The sequence below is a fragment of the Canis aureus genome, chromosome 24 (genome assembly GCF_053574225.1).
Source record: "Canis aureus isolate CA01 chromosome 24, VMU_Caureus_v.1.0, whole genome shotgun sequence".
NCBI classification, from domain to species: Eukaryota; Metazoa; Chordata; class Mammalia; order Carnivora; family Canidae; genus Canis; species Canis aureus.
Window position 1 is genome coordinate 26,701,973 of NC_135634.1, and position 18,085 is coordinate 26,720,057.

The 18,085-nt window shown below is 33.7% G+C and overlaps 1 protein-coding gene and 1 pseudogene across 4 annotated transcripts in view; both read left to right on the forward strand.

Moving 5' to 3' along the window:
• Positions 1 to 18,085, forward strand: part of LOC144295930 (disintegrin and metalloproteinase domain-containing protein 20-like) — a 159,723-nt gene that overhangs the window by 122,447 nt on the left and 19,191 nt on the right. The window lies entirely within an intron of this gene.
• LOC144296629 (U6atac minor spliceosomal RNA) lies at positions 3,094 to 3,193 on the forward strand (annotated as a pseudogene).

Genomic DNA, 18,085 nt, shown 5'->3' on the forward strand with positions numbered 1-18,085 from the left:
TGTCTCCCAGTGGAGTCACATGGACATGCTTAATTTTCACAGCAAGAATGTAGAACAGCATGTGCAAAGTATTGCCAATCAGAATTTCACCCAAGTTTTGGTGTCCAGGATTTTAATTGGGAGGTCAGGCACATTGGCAGGCAGCAACTATGTGGTTTCATTAGCAATGCTTATGAATTAAGTAATTCTTAGAAGTCCATCAGCTTTTTATAGTAGGTTTGGAATCTTAGAAAACTAGCATAATTATTTAAGGAGTTCTTCAATTATAGAAAGGAATTATTTTTGATACATTAACAAGTACTTTTTCAAGACATACTAACAATGTCATCGATCATTCTAGGCTGAGACTATTGTGTAAACAATACAGACAAGTCCACCAGTCTCTTGGAACATGTATTATGTCTATTGGTGAATAGAGGATCAATATTAATGTGAATTGAAATACATTTGTAGTTTTTATATATCACCACGTTAACTTTTCTGCCTGAAAACCAGCAACTCCATAGCAATTTCAACAAATCAAATATGTAGTTACTGAGCATAGGTACATACAAGGCATTCTCCTAGGTGCTGTGAATATATGTTTAGTTTATAACTGAGTTAGATAAAAAATTAATACATGAAAAAATACATTATTTCAGCTATCACAAGATAAGCTATAAAGATAAATACATTATTTATCAAAATCCACCTTTTATTCTGTGCTTAGAACCCAATGACCAGTATTGCTGGATACTTCAAACAATGCTATATATTAGGTTTGATGAACCTTGTTATACATATATGAAACTTGAGCCTAGGAGAACTGAAGTATTCTGAGAGACATAAAAATAATACATACCAGGGCTTGGAATAACTATTCTATAATACCCAGGTCCTTTATATCAGTGCTTGTCAAAATATTTCAATGAAGGAACATAGATCCATTGAGGGCCAATACTTTTTTTACTATTTTATTTTCTTAATTTCTTTAATTGGGGTTCAATTTGCCAACATATAGCATAACACCCAGTGCTCATCCCGTCAAGTGCCCCCCTCAGTGCTCATAATCCAGTCACCCCAACCCCCCCCCACCTCCCCTTACACTACTTCTTGTTCTTTTCCCAGAGTTAGGTGTATCTCATGCTTTGTCACCCTCACCGATATTTTTCTCTCCTTTCCCTTTATTCCCTTTCACTAATTCTTATATTCCCCAAATGATGAGACCATATAATGTTTGTCCTTCTCTGATTGACTTTTATTTCACTCAGCATAATAACCCTCCAGGTCCATCCACATTGAAGCAAATGGTCCATCCACATTGAAGCAATTGTCATTTCTCATGGCTGAGTAATATTCCATTATCTACATAGACCACATCTTCTTTATCCATTCATATTTCTTTTTTCTTAATAATTTATTTATGAAAGACACACAGAGGCAGAGACACAGGCAGAGAAGCAGGCTCCATGCAGGGAACCTGATGTGGGACCCGATCCCTGGACTTCAGGATCACGCCCTGCACTGAAGCATGGCGCTCAACCACTGAGCCACCCAGGCGTCCCTATCCATTCATATTTCGATGGACACCGAGGCTCCTTCCACAGTTTGGCTATTGTGGACATTGCTGCTATAAACATTGGGGTACAGGTGTCCCAGCGTTTCACTGCATCTGTATCTTTGGGGTAAATCCCCAGCAGTGCAATTGCTAGGTCATAGGGCAGCTCTATTTTTAACTCTTTGAGGAACCTCCACACAGTTTTCCAGACCGGCTGCACCAATTCACATTCCCACCAACAGTGCAAGAGGGTTCCCCTTTCTCCACAGCCTCTCCAACATTTGTTTTTTCCTGTCTTGTTAATTTTCACCATTCTCACTGGTGTGAGGTGGTATCTCATCGTGGTTTTGATTTGTATTTCCCTGATGGCAAGTGATGTGGAGCACTTTCTCGTGTGCTTGTTGGCCATGTCTATGTCTTCCTCTGTGAGATTTCTCTTCATGTCTTTTGCCCATTTCATGATTGGATTGTTTGTTTCTTTGCTGTTAAGTTTAATAAGTTCTTTATAGATCTTGGAAACTAGCCCTTTATCTGATAGGTCATTTGCCAATATCTTCTCCCATTCTGTAGGTTGTCTTTTAGTTTTGTTGACTGTTTCTTTTGCTGTGCAGAAGCTTCTTATCTTAATGAAGTCCCAATCATTCATTTTTGCCTTTGTTTTTCTTGCCTTCATGGATGTATCTTGCAAGAAGTTGCTGTGGCCAAGTTCAAAAAGGGTGTTGTCTATGTTCTCCTCTAGGATTTTGATGGAATCTTGTCTCACATTTAGATCTGTCATCCATTTTGAGTTTAACTTTGTGTCTGGTGTAAGAGAATGGTCTAGTTTCATTCTTCTGCATGTGGCTGTCCAATTTTCCCAGCACCATTTATTGAAGAGACTGTCTTTTTTCCAGTGGATAGTCTTTCCTGCTTTGTCAAATATTAGTTGACCATAGAGTTGAGGGTCCATTTCTGGATTTTCTATTCTGTTCCATTGATCTATGTGTCTGTTTTTGTGCCAGTACCACACTGTCTTGATGACCACAGCTTTGTAGTACAACCTGAAATCTGGCATTGTGATGCCCCCAGATATGGTTTTCTTTTTTAATATTCCCCTGGCTATTCAGGGTCTTTTCTGATTCCACACAAATCTTAAGATGATTTGTTCCAACTCTCTGAAGAAAGTCCATGGTATTTTGATAGGGATTGCATTAAATGTGTAAATTGCCCTGGGTAGCATTAACATTTTCACAATATTAATTCTTCCAATCCATGAGAATGGAATATTTTTCCATCTCTTTGTGTCTTCCTCAATTTCTTTCAGAAGTTTCTGTAGTTTTTATGGTAAAGATCCTCTACCTCTTCGGTCAGGTTTCTTCCTAGGTATCTTACGCTTCTCGGTACAATTGTAAATGGGATTGACTCCTTAATTTCTCTTGCTTCAGTCTCATTGTTAGTGTATAGAAATGGAGGGCCAATACTTTTATAAACTACAATGAAATTAAACTAATAGAAATATAAAAATTTCTAAATTATGTAAAAATATAAGCCAAATTTTCTCTACTTAAAGCACACAAGAGTTGTATGAAAGGACAAAAAGTCAACTCTATCTCTGGCCTGACAACACCCATATGGGGAAGGCATTGCCACCTATTTTGTGTCATCTAACCATTCTTTGGGATACCTGGCTGGCTCAGTAGGAGAAGCATGGGACTCTTGATCTCAGAGTTATGGGTTTGTGCCTCATGTTAGGTGTAGATATTACTTCAAAAAATTAAATTAATTAAAAATATTTCTGTCAAATTACTAAACAAATTTCCAAAATTTATCTCAATTGCTGTACTTTTCTCATCAAAAATTGGTAACAAATGGTTGACAGTACTGCCCTGGTCTTCAAGCCATACTTAGTAGAACTGCTTTCCACTCTGCCATGTTCTGAACATTTCCAGAGTGCTCTAGTGGAATTTCTGATATTTTGTATACAGGAAAAATTTTTATGTATTATGAAATAATATCTGAAGGCACAAATGTTCATGGTGGGTAGCAGTCTTAAATAAACATGTCTAATTAAAACAAAAGCTGCATTTGTTTGTTTGTTGAGATGTCTATGGGAGATAGGTCAAACAGACTGATTATGAAAATTCTTTTGTTTAGGAATATGAGTTTGATTGTATAGTAAATAAGGAACAATTTTATGCATTTAACTTTCAAGAGATTCCCTTTTAAAGTGAATTCAAAATGCCATAGTGCTTTACATTTGGCCCATATATATGTTGAAGTGAAGAATATTGCATAGGCCTACAAGAAATTGTTTGTATGTATTATATTTATTGGTACTTATCTAGAAAAAAGATGTAAAACACTTTTTAGAAAGCAAATATGCTAGTGGTATACTTAGAATTTAGCTAATCATTTTAGTTGTTTTATTTATAACCAATTCTAAAGACAGTATATTATTTAAAGAGATGCATGAGTATTGAGATAATTAAGCATGAAATTTGGAAATATGGTGATTTAAATATGGGCATTTCATTATTAATATGTAGATATAGGTTTTTATATATTCACGTTGTGTTGATTCACAATTGAAAGTTGATCAGCCAGTGTCCAGCTAAAGAAATAACTGTATACTTTACCATTTTCCTGCATTCCTTTAAAATATTAGAGATGAGAATATATGTTGTTCACCTCTAGTCTCTACTACAATTCTTTAACCATATTGTTTTTATTGAGGTTATACAAGAATTTTGGTGAAATGAACCTTCTACCCAGGAAAAAATAAGCAGTATTGATCCATGTGAGATTTTGTACAGATCACAAAAGGTGTGGAAACCCTTGAAGCTCCAGAGATCCAAAGTTTAAGAACTTTGATTGAAGGCTTGTCTGTCTAAATACATCATCCCCTTAAATGTCTGATCCTTACCAAGATACTTTAGTTAACATTACTCTCAAAAATTCTCTAATTCTTCCTTCCATTTATGCTGAGTATATATACATATATGTTGAGGCTTTTCTTGACTCTTGGCAGGAGTCAGTAAAAAAGAAAGACATCTCTAATTTATTAACAGTCTTTAGTAAATCAAACTAAACGAAGAGTTAGTGTTAGGCTAAGACCACAAAAGGAATAATTGCTCAAACCTCATATTTCTGCTAGTGAAATCTCATTGCACTTATTAATTAATCAAATAAGATCCTCTTTTCTTTTTGCTAATCATCTAATAAGATTTACTGAAATATATAACAGTTTATTCATTTATTTAAAACATATTTACTGAATGTCTTCTCTCTACTGGTGATTAATCTGGCTATAAGATAGACAAAATATCATGTTCTCATTAAGTTTATATTAATGGTGCCTTACTGAACAATGGACATAAGGAATAAGTATTTTTATGTATGCTATTAAAGGGTAATAAATTATTTACAAAAAATTGGGAGCAAGAAAGAGAGCTAAGACTTTCCAGGGGATGAGAGAAGTTGTAATTTCAAGGAGAACTATCTGAGCAGAGCTAACAGAGAGCAATAGGAAAAGGACTTAGCAAGTATGAATATCCTATGATAGAGATTGAGGAACATTGAGTGTGATTAACATGGAGGAATGAGGGAGAGTAATAGGAGATAAACTCAGAGAGGAAAAGAGGATGAGGTGGGTGGGTACCATCATAAAGACTTTCACTTTTACTTTTAAGTGAAAAGAGGAGCAATTGCATGATTTTCAGTGGAAGAGCAGATTATTTATCTTTCAAAAGTGCATCCGGTAGTATAAGCTAAGAAGTGTGGCCAAATTTGGAGGTTATTCCACTAATGACAGTGAATGGTGATAATGATTGAGTGCGAGGTTACAGGAGTGAAAGTAGTAAAAAATACAGATTTTGCATATATTTGGAAGGCAGAACAAACGTATTTCCTGAATTCCTTGGTGTGAGATATTAGAGAAAGCAATGGATGAAATTTGATCTCAAGATATTATCTAAGCATCTTGAAAGATGAGGCTCCCATCAAGCTGGACTGGATAAAGTTATGAATTGAGCAGATTTTAGGGAAAGGTCAGGTGTTGAATTTTGGAGTCCAGGAGTAAAGTCTGTATGGAAACATATATTTAAATATCACCAGGATGTTGAAGAAATGTGAAACCATAAGACTGAATAGATATCACAAACAATATAAGTATAGGTGGAGGGCTAAGTTCCTAAGCACATAGAGTTATTTTTTCCCACATTGGAGTCATAACAATGACTTTTTCTTTGTATTTTTTTTAATTTATTGCTACTTTTTAGTAAAATATCTTATTTTTATCTATGTAATTCTGAAAGCTATACTAACACTAAAAATGAATATGTATTCCCAATTAAGATTGAATATGCATTCAGATAGCCATTGGAAAAAAATGAATAAACAAAAAGCAGAATCAGATTTATAAATGCAGAAAATAAACTGATGGTTGCCAGAGGGGAGGTGGTGAGGAGGTTGAGCAAAATGGGTGAGGGGCATGGGAAAAAAATTTCCAGTTATGGAATGAATAAGTCATGAGAATAAAAGTCACAGTATAAGGAATATAGTCAGTGATATCGTAATAGTGATATATTGGGAGATTTGGTAGCTGTGGTGAACATAGCATAATGTATAAACTTGTCAAATCACTATGTTGTACATCTGAAACTAACATATCATTATGTGTCAACTATACTAAAAAAAAAAAGACTATATGCTATGAAGTGAAATAATGCATTTAAAATATATTTTAGTTCAAAATTTTTACTGTCTCTTTAAAAATCGAAATTATTTGATTCTATTTCATGTCTTATGAATACAGCAGTGGTTTGATCTAAAAATAAAATACTAATCTCTAAGGGCTTAATTTTCTTGAAGAGCTAAGATTTTTAAAGTAAATGAGATTTTATACTTTAATCACACAGCTGTGATACTATATATCTTTCTCTAACGTGGTGGTATATTATTTAATCTTGATTCTAGGATTAGCCAGGTTTTCAGAATGATAGAAATATACAAAAACATAAAGAATATTTTTTAGGATGGCAAGGATCATGAGGGCAGAAGTTTCTTTTTGTCATATATGTGCTTTTGGCATGCATAAGATTTTCTGGTACATAGGAGCCACTCAAAAATATTTGTTGAAAGAATAAAAATTAAAATTACCATCTACCTCAGCTGCATCTCACTCTGCTAAAAGTACAATTTAAAAATCTGTTATTTCATTCATCAAAATGGTAGCAGGAACTATATTTCATTTCAACATGTTACCTGATGATCTGTAATTCTCTTTTAACATTAGTAAGAAATCTTAGCCAATGCCCAGTCAAAATATCCTGTGTGTTAGTCACGATGTGAAGAGCAATAAGACCAAAAGAAAAAGGTCAACAGTCACATTAAAGATGGATATTCTTTTAATGATAAATAAAACACATAGAAAGAAATTTCAGAAGTCAAAGCAGGAGCTCTAAGATGAGGGATGACTGGGTGGCTCAGCAGTTGAGTGTCTAACTTTTGCTCAGGAACTGATCCTGGTCCTAGGATCGAGTCCCACAACAGGCTCCTTGTGAGGAACTTGCTTCTCCCTCTATCTGTGTCTCTGCCTCACTCTGGGTGTCTCTCGTGAATAAATAAATACAAACTTTAAAAAAAAAAATAAAAGGGAAGGTCTCAGATGCAAGTATAGGATTTCTGGGTTCCCCAATCTAGCACTTTCAGTTTTTCTGGATAAAATTAGCATAAAGAGCCTGGAGTTTAACTAAATTTCATACTTAATATATAGGAAAAATAATATATCAATAAAAGGAGAATGGTCATTATGAAATAAAAACAAAATAATAAAAAATAACTCAGTGAATAGATTGATAATAATATTTATTTTGCATCATCCCACAAAGATGTAGTTGAACTGTTTTACTGGGTTCAGTCTACTTGTACTCATGGTCTTTGCTGAGTGTAAATAGTTGCAATAATCACTTGAAGTCATTCAACTGATTTCTTTTGGCTTAACTACTATTTTTTAAATTTTGTACTCTATTACAATTTCGCTTCCCATGGGCTTTCCTACAGTTAGAGAGTCAACATTCAACACAAATTATTCAAACCCACTTGGCATTTGAATTTAACATTGACAATGAATAAAGTGTCATATTTTGTCCTTGAAGGTTTTGGAAATGTGTGTTACTTTGTTTCCTAGAGACCAATCAGCACAGATTGTTCTGAAAAAACTGAGTTTCTGGAGAAGTCATTCTATAATACAAATTTACCAGGAAGTTACCATGAGTGGCCCATGGAGTGAGTAGAACAAGGACTCCAAGATGAGACAGCATATGTGATAAATTACAAAGCATGTGTGTTCTGAGTACAATAAGAAATTTAATTTTCTACTATTAACAATGGAGACTAAGAAAAATTGTATAACACTGGTGGGGAAAACAAGATGAAGGATGAAGAGGAGGCAATTATCAATCACAAGTGATAAAAAAAATAAGAAACATAAATAGCTTTAAAACATGTATTAAAACCATTTGTGTGGGAAACAAACAAAGGGTTACAGAAGGGGAGGTGGTGGGGTAGGGTAACTGGGTGACCGGGCATTACAGAGGGTGCACTATTAGATGAGCACTAGGTGTTATACTATATGGTGGCAAATTGAATTTAAATTTTAAAAAAAAGCATTTGATATGGAAGTTCAGTGAGGAGAGTGTGCAAACAATAAGTAGAACATAAAGAATAATGCAGAAAAACTTTCAAAATATGAACAAATAATAGCAGAGATATAGATTATTCAAAATAAAAGATTCTTTGAAAAAAATTTAAGAAAGAATTATAGAAAATTTATTAAAAATAAAAAATAGTAGGGGATCCCTGGGTGGCTCAGCGGTTTAGCGTCTGCCTTTGATCCAGGGCGTGATCCTGGAGTCCCGGGATGGAGTCCCGGGATCGAGTCCCACGTGGGGCTCCCGGCATGGAGCCTACTTCTCCCTCCTCCTGTGTCTCTGCCCCTCTCTCTCTCTCTCAAATAAATAAATAAAATTTATTTTTTAATAAATTAAAATTATTTTTTAAATAAAATTTAAAAATAGCATACACAAAAATGATACGTAGATCATAAAAATGATACGTAGAAAGCCCAGACATAAACTCACAATTACATAGTCAATTGATCTTCAACAAAGCAGGAAAGCATATATAATGGGGAAAAAGACAGTCTCTTCAACAAATGGTATTGGGAAAACTGGACAGCTACGTGCAAAAGAATGAAACTGGACCACTTTCTTATACCACACACAAAAAATGAATTCAAAATGGATTAAAGGCTTAAATGTGAGACCTGAAACCACAAAAATCCTAGAAGAGAACACAGGCAGTAATTTCACGGACATCAGCCATAGCAACTTCTTTCTAGATGTGTCTCCTAAGGCAAAGGAAATAAAAGTAAAAATAAATATTCGGCCTCCATCAAAATAAAAAGCTTCTGCACAGCAAAGGAAACAACCAACAAAACTAAAAGGCAACCTACAGAATGGGAGAAGATATTTCCAAATGACATATCTGATATATTAGTATCTAAAATATATGAAGAACTTATATAAATCAAAACTCATAAAAACCCAAATTATTCACTTTAAAAAGAGCAGAAGAAATGAACAGACATTTCTCTCAAGAAGACATCAAAGTGGCCAACAGGTACATAAAAAGATGTTCAACATCACTCATTATCAGAGAAATGCCAATCAAAACTACGATGAGACATCACTTCATGCCTATCAGAATGACTAAAATAAAAAACACAAGGGGCACCTGGGTGGCTCAGTCTGTTAAGTATCTGACTCTTGATTTTTGGCTCAGGTCATGATCTTGAGGTCCTGAGTGGAGCCTCACATGGACTCCGCACTCAGTAGGAAGTCTGTTTGAGGATTCCCTATCTCCTTCTCCCTGTACCCCTCTCCCAACTTGCTGTCTCTCTCTAGAATAAATGAATAACTCTTTTGAAAAATTAAAAATAAAATCAAAAATCAAGAAAAAATGTTGGTAAGGAAATGTAAAAAAAAAAAAAAAACTTTTGCACTGTTGGTGGGAATGCAAACTGGTGTAGCCACTGTGGAAAATAGGATGGAGTTTCCTCACAAAAGTTAAACATAGGCATACCCTAAGATCTGACTATCACACTACTGTGTATTTACTGAAAGAATACAAAAACACAAATTCAAAGTAATACATGCACCCCTATATTTATAGCAGCATTATTTACTATAGCCAAATTATGGAAGCAAACGAAGTGTCCATCAATGGATGAATGGATATGGAAGATGTGAAATATGTATATTATAAACATTATATATTTATGTAATGGTATATTATTCAGCCATAAAAAAGGATGAAATCTTGCCGTTTGCCACACAACATGCATGGATCTAGAAAGTATGCTAAGTGAAATAAGTCAATCAGAGAAAAACAAATACCTAATGACTCATGCATATGTGGAATTTAAGAAACAAAACAAATAAGCAGAGGAAAAAAAGAGAGAGACAAGCCACAAACAGACTATTAACTATAGAGAACAAGCTCATGGTTACCAGAGGGGAAGTGGATAGGGGGATGGATTTAAATAGGTAAAGAGGGTTAAGGAGTATACTTGTGATGAGCATTAGATGATGTATGGAATTGTTGAATCACTATATTGTACACCAGAAACTAATATAACAGTATGTTAACTGTACCAGAATTAAAATAAAATTTAAAAATAAAATAAAAGATAGCACTAAGAAAATATGTAAGGAACTATTATGAGGACATATGTATAAATAAAATAAGAAATGATAAGACAATATTATGGCCAGTATTTTGGATTTAATTTAAAATTTAACTAAAGGGAAAAATCCCAAAATAAGTGTAAATACCCAAATCAACCATAGACTGTATAGAAAATCAATGACCATTAGATAACATACAACTACTTATGAGCAGGGAGTCAGATGGACTCAATCCCAGGATACAGAAATAATGACTTGAGCTGAAGGCAGACACTCAACAGACTAAGCTACCCAGTCACCCTTAAATGTGATTTTTTTAAATATCAGAAACATATTCATGCCTTTAACTACTAGATCATTTTTTTACTATATGTTTATTGGGGATGAGTGACAGCAATCCCCAATAGTAAAATATACATACATACATAAATAATTATAAATATTTTTAAGATAATAATTTCCATGGCCCATTTACTTTTTCCTGAAATTTATTTTCTATTCCCTACTAAACATAAAGGGTTTTTTGTTTTGTTTTGTTACCAGTTTTAAAGAGGGAATGTTTTCCAAACTATTCTGTCAGAGTCTTTAATCTGGTAAGTAATGAAAACTTCACTTCTCACATTGTTACTTTTGAAACTGTCAAGAAACACAAGTCAATGTTAATTTAAGAATTTTTTATGTAGGTGGCAAAATAAATTTTTAAATGCTATTTTTTATTATAAGTCACAGAGTTGGACACATACATCTATGGCCTAATGGCCACTAGTATGAAAGAAACTTTGTCTTGTAATAAATTGTCTCCTCAGCTACAGACAGTTCCTCCACAATTGATCAACAGTTTGTGGTATGATCCATTTCATCATTCTAGCTTTCAGTAAGCCAATTAATTCAAAGTAAGCGAAGTACCATCCTTATATCTTTTAAGAGATTTCAAATATAAAAGTTCACTTTGACTTTGTCTTACTATTGAGATTTAACACATTTTGTAGGATTTATTAAATTGGATTCAATTAAATTATTAATTTATCATTTATAAGTAGGTTCTAGAGGAAATATAAAAATGTCTAGCCTTTTGAAATTTCCATTCCTATTCAAGCAGACACAACACACTAATTTTTAAGATAATTATGAGATTTTTCTTTTTCCACATTAATTGATGTGAGAGGTCAAATTGTTACTGAACCCTGAAATCAGATTCTTGTGTCCAATATATGTCAGAAGCCAACCTCTAAGTCCCTGAGTTTGAGGCAGAGTAAAGTTTTATTATCAGAAGGGCAATCCACTATGAAGATAGAGGAGTATTCCCAAATCTGCTTTCTCTTTTTGAGCCTATAAACAGCTTGAATATGACTAGCATAGTATATAGGGGAAAGAGCAGAAACTGGATGGATCCCAAAGTTTCTGAAGGGCATCTTGAAACTTCTCAAATGATCTTGAAACTTCTAGAAGTTATGTGCTGTTCTGGACATCCTGGCACCATTCACAGTCCTGGCTCCATACACACTAAATCTCATGTCTAATATCAGCAAGACAGAAGTAACCAATTGGCATCCTACTCCTGGTCCCTGAAATTAACTTTAGGAAAAAGAATGAAAGGACGAAGTTTACAATTCTTTCAAGGTGTGAAGAAATCTGACCATGTGCAGTGTGTGAAATTACTATGGAGAAAAAGCCTGGTAAAAGTTTAAGCAAATAGAGAAACATATACCCAAGTTCCAGGTCATGTGCTCTTTTAGACAGTTGCAAATAATACAGAAAGTGGCTTTTTATTTCCCCTTAGAGATTAAGATTCCACCTCTTTTTCACATACAGCTCTCCCACAAATCTTAGGTGATAGAAATTTTGGAAAAACTGTTTTCCAAAAGATTTCTATCTTGTGTGGATCCTCTTGGGAAGGCATGGCTGCTAATGACTAATTCACCCACTCAAAGTTCTATCAGAAGCCAGCTGAGTCTCAGACCCTGAGACTACCCCTCAAGTTTCTATTTAAAGTAATAAGAAAGTCATGAAACAATGTTCCATTTGGCCACAACCCTTAAGTAATTCTAAAACATATTTGGAGACTGTTTTATATTCTTGAAAGCCAATTTATTTTATATGTCTATTGGTTAATATCAGGAGTGACAGACTACAACAGCTTTAATATCTGTTGATTTTCTTCACTGAAGTATAATTGATGTATTATATTAGTAGCAGGTGCATGATGTAGCAATTTGGTATTTATATGCATTAAGAAATGATCACCATGATAAGTCTAGCTACCATTTGTCACCATACAGTTTTTTTTAAAAGATTGATTGATTGATTGATTTCAAAAAGAGAGTGTGTCTGTGTGTGTGTCACAAATGAGAGGAGGGGCAGAGGGAGAGGGAGGGAATCTCAAGCAGACTCCCCACTGAATATGGAGCCCAACACGGGACTGATCTCCCCATTCTGAGATCATAAGCCAAAATCAATAGTCAGATGCTTAAAACTGAGCCACCCAGACTCCCTTACCATGCTTAGTCTTTACAATATTATTGACTACAATCCCTATGCTGTATATTACATCTTCACGTCTTATTATTTTATAACTGGAAGATTGTACCTCTTCATTCCCTTCACTTATCTCATCCCGCCTCCCCTCTGACAACCATCAGTTTGTTCTATGTATTTTTCAAATACTTTCATATTTATTCTCTAATTGGATATTTCCAATAAAAATATGTGGTTGATAAATATGAATGACCTACTTAAGAAATAAAAAATAAAAACACTTTAAAAACATTTGCTCTAAGCAAAACTATAGGTAGGTTTGGGACCAGAAGCGAGATGAAAATAAGACCATTAGTAAGTTTTTATTTCACAAGTATTGCTGCCTAAACTTTTATTCCACCACAAACCAAATACCCACTATGCCTGAAGTATATACATGTGATACAATTAATGTTAAACTCTTTTGCCAGATTACTTTTTAATTTTTAATCCCCTATGTGATTATTCTGACAAGATGTAAAATTACAATGAAGTTAGCATAAGCAACTATTACATTGTTGATTTTTAATACTCATGTCTAGCTATTGTAAAATATCTCAACCACCATCTAATTTTACAATTCTGTTTCACACTTTATCATCTGTATAGTCAAGTCCTTCCATATTTCAGCCAAATAAGAAATTTCAATACATATTCAGTAGTTCCTGTTCACAACTAAAATGCTGAGGCGGTAAATTTCCCATTATTCTGGGAGCTTTTTTTTTAGTATAAAAAGTGTTTATAACACAAGTTGTTACCTGAAACCCATTTGAATTTCAAACCTCTGCTTCCTAAATCATGTGAATTTCTTTATCAATAACAAAAAAGCTTTGTTTTTGAAATGTCTTTTTCTAAATCTATATTCTGTGAAATAAATCAATAAGCAAAAGATATGCTTCAATATTGAAAGTAGAGGTGGAAATAAAGGAGCTAACTTAATTTATACTAAATATCTCTAGAGATTTAGAAACCTATGGGTGTTTTATGGAAAAAAATGTAGGCCTTTCAAATGTTTACTGCCTCTTCCAGATCCCATTGCAGTTTCATTTTATGTGTGTGTATGTTCGTGTGTGTTTACTGGCATAGAATTTTACTTTAATTTAAATGGTTACTCTTTTAATTATCATATTAAAATCAGCCATCTAAATTATCTCTAAACTCCTGAAAGAAATGTAATCATAAACCACAAAATCTATCATAAAAATTAAAGGTGTAATTAATTTATGGCTTATGAACAATAAGAAGTGACAATAAGAACAATAAGAAGCCACAAGTACACATTTTCTGACTACAAAATGTATAAATGTACATTGTATATGTCTCTTGGTTATTTAAAAGCTTTCACACAAAGGATTTCCAATTGAATTGAAATGACATTGGTATGTTTATCATAATTTGAATAAATGCTTTTTGACAACTACAGTAAAAATATGTCTACACCTTTCTATATAATCACATTATAATTTTCTCATATTCTTAGTTAAATTTATAGTCAAAATTTATCATTTCATTTGAGGAGTATATTTTTAATAATACAAACTATCCTTCACCATCTTTCTATGCCTAGATTATATAAATCAATAAAAAGAGAATTTGCAATAATTTTAAACAAAACCTAGGTAAAGCTTTTTCTTTCTATTTAATTGTTAGAAAATATACTCAATATCTAATACTTAAAAACAGACTTAATATCATCTCTTTAAAAATGACTGAGACCAGTAGTTTGGCGTTCACTGTTTGATCTGCTCATTGTGGATTGCAAAGAACAGAAATTTAATGACAATATTACCATATCTTTTAAGTTATTAAATCTTTAATTTATTGTATTCAAATAAAAATAATCTATTAATGTTGTAGTTACCAAATAGTTTGACTCAAAGTAATCACAGTAGTACTAGTAAGAATAATAATGTGTCTTTAAAATCATCATTATCACTGTATAACCTTGAGAAAGTTATTTTGCACTCCTGAGTTTCATTTTCATTATCTATAAGTGCAGGTCACATGTTAGATAATTGCTCTCTTTTTCATTTCTTTTGTTCTGTAATGTTTTGTTATGCTACTTTCAGAAAAAAAAAAAAAAAAAACACCAAAAAACAAAAAAAGTACAATATCTTTTACATGAAAATTATGTATAAAAATGCATAGTAACTGCTTTCCAAGAATCTCATGTTAAAATGATTTAAACATTTTTTCAATGGTACTAATATTTTCCATCTATACACTTATTTATATATTTATATATATTTATATATTTATTCTGCTGATCAGCTGAGTTCATATGCATCAAGGTCCTGTCCTCCCCTAGTTTACAGATTGTGCTTAATCCACCTATGAATCTCCCCCACATCAAAGATCATTTCCTTTCTCCTCTCTTCTTCAATTTTTGAATGATTTCAGTGGAAAGTCTTATTCAATAGAATGATCTTACTTGACAATCTTCTAAAAGATGATATCCTCAAAACTATGCCTAAGCTTTCTCATATGACTTAATTTTTTTAGAAACATTATTTTAGTGAGAAGGAGAGAGTGCATAAGTGGGGGAGGTGTAGAGGGAGAGACAGATAGAGATTGAGAGGAAGTAGACCCCCTGTTTAGAACCCAAGGTGGAACTCAATCTCAGGACCCTGGGATCATGACCTGGCTGAAACCAAGAGTCAGATACTCAACCAACTGAGCCACCCAGGTGCCCCTCACCATTCATATGACTTATTAAGGTATTTTCTTTAAAAAAAAAATCCCTCTCCAGGAGAAACACTGGTAATCAAAATTAGAATAATGCTTCTTTTATGATTTTGCATTTGAAATTTGAGAAGCTTCATATTGGAAATGATCATTTTTATTTTCCCTTTATAAATATATCTAGCATATTCTCTGTTTTTGCACATTGGGACAACACATACTGATGTCCACATTTCAGTGCATTCAATCTACACATCTGCAAACCAAATACTCTCGAAAGAGGTTCATTATTCAATAAACACAGAATTTTTTATAAAATTTTATACTCTGACAAAAAAAAAGTCACTTTGGATAATTACTTAGCACTATGTAAATAATACATTCAATAAAATGCTCATGTTCCTACTCCTGCTGAGTCTTGCTATGACTTAGCCAGTCAGTAAACAGTTCCCATCACCTTGACCTCAGTTAACCCAAACCAGGTCACCTGAATTCACCCCACCTGAGAGGCAGTGGCTAAGGACAGCAACATAAGAGGTTTGACTTACAACAATCTGAAGTTAGAATCTAGATGAAAAATGCCATACCAGCCATACCATCCATCCTGGTCTTAGTTCCATTATCTGAAAAAGAATGGATTGGTAGTTCAATGATTTCCAGTTGTTCCATGATTTTCTAGTTTGTTGTATAGCGAATAAAGGGCAATTTGTTAAAAAGAGTGGTATGATTACTTTGCCTTAAGGAGAGGGGAGTAAGATTTACAGCAGCATCTGATTATATTTATAATTCACAAATTTTAGTAAAGACAATAGATTACAGTTGCTTATTAGAGGATTTCTTCAATTTCTTTTAGTATTCTTGAATATTCTATTTAGTGGGAAAATACACTTATCTCAATAAGAAGATTATTTTAGCTTCTAATCAGGTCAGCTTATGAAAATTCAAGGCAAAAGATCCTTCATGTACGTCAACCTTTGGAAACAAAAAATCTGTAGACATGCTCTTCTTTCAGTGTAAGTATGAGATGTGGAAGGAGATTAAGAGTACGTGAATGTTAGCATAAATTACAACCATGGCAATTGGTTTATTGAACATTTTCTATTTGTCCTGTTTCAATAAACTTAAATTTGATGGCAGAGATCAACCATAAACAAACTGTGGTCCAAGTCACCACTCCACATTCATACCAAAGGGGAGCCACTGGTCTTGGAGGGTGTACTACTTCACATGAGGTCCAGGAAACTGAGGACAAACATACTACTTATGTTTTTGTTCACTTTTTATCCCAATAAGAGCATGAATGATCATGTTTGAGTACTTTATCCAGGTTGCCTATCCAGGTTCTTTGGAGGTAATTTGGAAGTGAGATTTGTCTACTTCTGAAAGGTTAGGCTTTCCAGTGAGCCATGTTTTAGGGATACCATGAAAAATGTAATGATTTTTAGAACTCTGACCCAAAGAGGCACTTGAGTGGCTAAGTTGGCTTCCACTCCAGTCATGATCTCAGTGTCCTCAGATTGAGCTCTGCATGGGGCTCCATGCTTAGCACAGAGTCGGCCTGAGGTTCTCTCCATCTCCCTCTGCCCCACCCCCCACTCACTCTCTCTCTAAAATAAAATAAATAAATCTTTAAAAAAAAAACTGTCAAAAAAAAAAAAAAAACTCTCCAACTCACAATGAAAATTTATATTGCTGGAGATACCAAAATCAATTAAAATTAACCCTTAGAGTAGAATTTTATGTTGGAAAGGTCAATCCCAGAAAGACTTTTGACGTCACTTGGCTGACAATCAGAAGGATACAACTTTTGATGAAATGGCTTGTCTTGCAGGTACTCATGATCTCCCAGTTGTTTGATCATAAGAATTACCTAAGTAGCATGTTATAATACAAGCTAAGATCCGTATCCCTAAACCAGAAACAATGAATCAGATTCTAGACATGGTCCTGTGAATGTGATATTTTAAGAACTATACTCATTTCTTACACATTTTGAAATGCTTAAGCATTTTGCAAAACAATGTTCATTTTTTTTTCTCTAGCACAGTTGTTATAACTATCCATTGGTCACTTAATTTAAAATAATCAATATTCAGACTGAACTCCAGATCTGTTGAATCAAAATCCCTACTTATGGATCTTGTCTATAAAAAATTCCCCAGATAATTTTAATATGTAGTCATATTTGAGAACCACTGATTAAATTATAGTTATATATAAGTGCTTTTCAAATTTTATTTTATTTTTTTATTGGAGTTCAATTTGCCAACATATAGCATAACACTCAGTGCTCATCCTGCCAAGTGCCCCACTCAGTGCCCATCACCCAGTCACCCCCACCCCTTTATCTGATAGGTCATTTGCCAATATCTTCTCCCATTCTGTAGGTTGTCTTTTAGTTTTGTTGACTGTTTCTTTTGCTGTGCAGAAGCTTCTTATCTTGATGAAGTCCCAATCATTCATTTTTGCCTTTGTTTCTCTTGCCTTCATGGATGTATCTTGCAAGAAGTTGCTGTGGTCAAGTTCAAAAAGGGTGTTGCCTGTGTTCTCCTTTAGGATTTTGATGGAATCTTGTCTCACGTTTAGATCTTTCATCCATTTTGAGTTTAGCTTTGTGTCTGGTGTA